Source organism: Capsicum annuum, unplaced genomic scaffold (assembly GCF_002878395.1).
Source record: "Capsicum annuum cultivar UCD-10X-F1 unplaced genomic scaffold, UCD10Xv1.1 ctg77497, whole genome shotgun sequence".
Lineage (NCBI taxonomy): Eukaryota > Viridiplantae > Streptophyta > Magnoliopsida > Solanales > Solanaceae > Capsicum > Capsicum annuum.
In genome coordinates this window covers 86,931-92,340 of record NW_025887898.1, presented here as the reverse complement: position 1 = coordinate 92,340, position 5,410 = coordinate 86,931, and the positions used below count along the sequence as shown (strand labels likewise).

General features: G+C 34.3%; 1 pseudogene; it reads right to left on the bottom strand.

Annotated features, from left to right (window-relative positions):
• Positions 1–2,222: 2,222 nt before the first annotated feature.
• LOC107849291 lies at positions 2,223–4,229 on the bottom strand (annotated as a pseudogene).
• Between the last annotated feature and the right edge of the window lie 1,181 nt (positions 4,230–5,410).

Here is a 5,410-nt window from a genome sequence, read left to right as displayed (position 1 = left end):
AGCCTATCAACTCTAGAAACATGTCTTCCTCTACCACCCTTAACACCAGACTTTGCCTCCACTCCCCCACCTACCCTACTCACACCCCTCACCCCCAACCCCAACCCCCTCAGACATGACCCTATTTTACCATCAACAACCACCGCCACTACACCAAGAAAATAAAAATAGCGATAATAAAAACGATAGGAAGTATAAAGCAACGACAGGAAAAATAAGGCACACGCAAAGTAGATGGAATAAGCAAGAAAGAAAATAGTCAAGCAAGCAAGCAACAGTCAATCCCACAAATTAAATGAATTCAAGATATGAAATACTCAAGAAATGTATAAAGAACAGAATAATAAAAAGAAACTAAATTGCCGGACGTAACTAAAATGTAGGAATTAACTAAAAGTTGAAGTGACTAAGAACACAAAAAAAAATAACAAACATAAAAATACTATAAATACAAATAATAAAAATAGTAAAAACAGTGTAAAGGAATCGAAAATAAAATTATAAAGAAACTAGAATATCAAGAAACTAAAATAGTAAAGCTCAGATATCACCGGAGTACTCCTGCGTATGCTGGTCACGGAAATTTTGGTGTCGAAGATTGGTTGCCGGAGTAAGGTCGCCAAAAATAGTCTGGCTGTGCGTCGCCGAAATTTCACCTGCAATTCCTCTTAGTGTTGTCGGGTGCTGGTCTCCCATAGACATCTTACCTCTTGTATTAAATTGGTTCAGATCGATTTTCACCCTTCCACCATCACCGAAGTCGAGCCGACGGAAACCCTAGCTCCATCGGAGATGACAGAGGCACGATAACAAAATGAACTGTAGGGGTGGGGACTTGGAAGGGGCAAGAGAGAGAAAAAGAAGAAGAGGGAGGGAGGGAGGGGGTGTGGCTTCACCTATTTTTGGTGCTTCTATGCCGTTGCCGGTGTCCGCTAGTCAGACAGTGACCGTTGAAAGTGAAAAGAAACGTTAAGAGAACTTTAAGTCAGTTTTCGTGACATAACTACAACGACGAAAAATGTCATCACCTTGCTGGAATTGCTTTACACTGTCTTAATTTAAGTGACACGGTTCGAATTTCGAGAGTTAAAATAGTTAGAATGGATAAACTAGGGTTTCAAGTTGCAAGCCCACGGGAAAACAACATCGAGGCAATAATAAAGAGTGAATTAGTAATATGCTGCGACTAACCAGATCGAGAGAGAGTATTAATAATTGTGAGAAGTTGATTGGAAAAGAGAATAAGAATCTAGAATTTGAATACACCTTGCATTAAATAAAAGAGCTCTTTTGCTATCACATTGGTTAGTCTAATCTAAAGCCACGACCAGAAAAGTTGTAATAGTAGAGGTGGTATGTTAGTTAGTCTAATCCCGCTTATCAAGAAATGCTATAAAGCAAGGCTAAAGATATGCTTATAAAAATGAAAAAAAAATGGAAAACAGAATTTGTCAGTCAGTGTCACGCTTCTAATCTAACTAGTAAAACTAATCAAAACTAAAGCATCATAACATATTCAAATACCGGATGACAAGTTTTACTACTAGAGAATCAGATTCTCAAGTAAATGAATAACCTTCAACTTGACAATTCAATAAAAATGATTATTCGTAGTAAGTTGAAGTTGCCTCCCATACCCATATAAAGAGTAAGAATCTAACAATCAATATGGACTAACATTTATGCTACACTAGCTAAGGAGTATAATCTTAGTGTGTATGATCATGTTTTGGTTGTGGTCCGAAAAAGGAACATTCTTGCAAACATAATTCATAATAACTTCCATGAACAAGGCAGTACAATAAAGAGTTATTCATGTAAACACCAAAAAGGAAAAAATATTCTCCGAGCTATATTCCTCTTTATGAAACTGGAATATACAAACAAAAAAAAGTCACTATTTAGGATACGAAAACCACATGCAATCATATTGGCCTGCAAAATAGTAGAAAATAAAGGAAGTTTAGTAATACAAGCCATTGAGAATACACTTAAATTCATTGATCAAAGTTGTTAAAGGCACATATTGATATATTGTCACCAATAAAATGCAATTGCCTTTAAAAAAACTAAACTTTCCTAGAAATGGGTATCTGTAAAGTACCTATCTCGACTGCAAAGATAGAATGTACATTTTTTGACAAAGAACACCATGATTTAGGCCTTTCGAAAGCCAAACCAGGAACCAACTTATTCACTGCTATAATAACTCCCTAGCTAAACTAAATCCCTCTAGCTTTACCAATAACGCCTGAAAAATAGTACATATATTGAAGCAAATCTTTTGACAGATCCTTGGCCAGATGCAGGCGATACAGGGATTTATGATTATCCTTTAGCCACCGCAAGCCACATAAGATTTGTGCTTTTAACACAGTTAGACCTAAATAGTATTCACGTTCCTCTTTTCTTCCCTTAAGAGGTGAAACTGGTAATGTCCCTTCATCCCCACCATACCCTTTACCCCCAACTAACATCCTAACCTCCTTTTCACAACTACCCTCCTGTAAACTTTCAAAAACACCCTTATCATCATCATTCTTACTCAATACATCCCAAAAAATTCCATCATCACACTCTCATAATTTGGCATCTTAGATTAATCAGGTTAATAGTTAATATCAACAACAAGATACCTATTCTCCACCCTATGATCCCTAATCAAATCAAAATTAAACAGATACAATTTTGTAGCTCATCTAAGCCCTTTAGCTATTTCAGTTAAAAAACTCAATGGAGGTTACTCAACATCATGTAAATTCATCCATTTATAATACTTATCATCATTTTTCATAAGTATTCAAATTTGATACCTACGAAAACGATAAATAACTCTCTAATTTTCCTAGATTCTCCTCCATTACATCCGGCAATGACTTCCTCTTCACACATTTCACATAATCACCAACTATAAAGCAAGGCTTGAGATATTCTTATAAAAATGAAGAATGCAAAATCAGAATTTTTTAGTCAGTGCCACTCTTCTAATCTAACTAGTAAAACTAATCAAAACTAAGGCATCATAGCATAATACCAGAGCAAATGTGGGAAAAAATCATTACAAACACTAGATTACATAGGGACTACACAGAGAAGTAATCATACTGTAGCATTATAAACACCTCTAGTTAATTTTGGGTACCCATCCAAAACCCCGCATTTGTTATCTCACCATCCTATTAGATGATAACAATATCGAGCAGATTTTAAGGTTTCAATACAACAAAAAAGCAAGTTAAAATAGTTAACAAAGGTTAACAAGCACAATAACACCTTGTCCAGAACCAGATTATCACATGTTATTGTATCATTTTCAGTTGTTAACAGGAAATGAGTCATTAACTAAAACCCAATTTTTCTACCTTACCTACAGATGGACTTAATAACACAATACAATAAAATTTAAGTAAAAATCAAAAATGTTGTATTTCAACCAACAATGACTACAATAAAATAGGTACAACCAAATCCATGTTCCTAATTGCTACAAAATCACAGCTCTATGGGGAATTCACTAACTCAATCGAATAACAACAACATGGCTAGTGTAATTCCAGTTCAGGGAAGAGTAATGTGAACGTAGACCTTAGAACTAACTCAATCCTATGGTGTGAATTATTAACATCACATAATTTAAAAGTAAACATAGTGTTTCATCATGAGAAATAGCATAAATACAATTAAAGCTAGTTTCAACAAGATTTACTCAATCAAGCCTTCAAACACCAAAACAATCATAAAAAAGTCATTTTTATCTATTTGTAGAAACCCTATAATATTTAGAAAGGAAAAAATATATGTTTTAAGTTAAATGATCCATATTCAATGCATGATATAGTAAATCCCCTATTCTTAGACTAGTCAAAGAAATGAAGTACCATATAAAGCTATTTTTGATATAAGAGAGAGAAATGGGAAGAACAAGAGTTCAAAACACCAAAACATTACCTTATTTGGTTGTCACTTGATAAAGCTGAAACACAAAATTGGCGTTAAGGAGAGCATCAATTACTTGGCTAGAGTAGCAATGGCCGACCAAATATGCTAAAGCTAAGACACCAGAGTAGCAATGGTCGATGGAGGTGCTAAAGCTGGCCGACGAAAAAATGAGAGAGAGATAGCTTTTTTTGGAAGACACAAAAAAGGAATGAGAGCAGCAATTACCTGGATGGAGTAACAGCAGAGGCACCAGAGTAGCAATGGCCGACTGAGATGTTAAAGTTGTCCATCGAAAAAGAGAGAGTGATGGGTTATTCTTGGGGAAATTAAGAAAATAAGAGGAAATATTATTTCTTGATGTAAAAAGGAGGCAAAAGTCTGCGCTTTTTTTATCGATTGATAGCGGGGGTTAAAACTCCTGCAAATCTATAAATTTTAGCGACACTTGTTTAACCCCCGCCTTTTATATAATTTTAAAAAGGTTAAAATCCCCAAAAATAAACCTCCGTAATTAGATCCATTTTTTTATAGTGTATCAATATCATATTTACAGTTAGATACCAACTGGAACCTTCAAGTTTCAATCCAATTGTTTGAGTTATATAAAATGGGAGTTCTATAGTCCCAGTTGGTCATATCATTTGGAATTAAGAGATACCAACTGTACTCAATTCATACAAATAATCTTTAGGAACAACAAGATAGGAAAGAAAGAAGGGAAATAATCCTTAGAATACCTCATAACTTTTCAAAGAATTGATGTGGACATCTACACATCAATCTGCAAGACTCTACACGATATTTGCTCTTGTAATTATGAGAATAGTAACCTAGGCTTCAATACCAACTAAATCAGATCATGAGAGGATCTATTCTACTCTACCTAGATGGGAGAACCCTTACAACGCAGATTTGAAAACATGTGGAAATAATAAATAATATTATAATCCCTTTATTATTTCATAAAACTTATTAAAATATTTGTAAGTACAACAAAAAAAAAATTTCTGAGGACCTAGTTTAGACATATACAACAGCTGCTAAATTGAATAATACATACATAAGACTAGGTTTCACCATGGAATAAGAAGATGAAAGTTTCTGGAGATCTCTTTCCGCATCAACAAGAAAACTCAACCAAACCTACCTCCAGGATATACATCAAAGAGGGTATAGTAAGAGTAGTATCAACATAATCATACATATTTCTAGACCTCATTGGCCGATAAATATTAAATCACGTAAATAAAATACAAAAATTCATAATCAACCATGAATTTATATAATAAGCCAATTTAATTACTTAATCTCATGTCCTCAATCATTACTGTCCACACTATATTCTCATTACTAGTTATTATTCTATTAACACCACTTCTTAATAATAACTAGTTAATTTACAATGCAACACTCACCACTAGTAATCAACCTTCTCGCCATTACATTCACTCCTAGCTTCACATCTACCAGT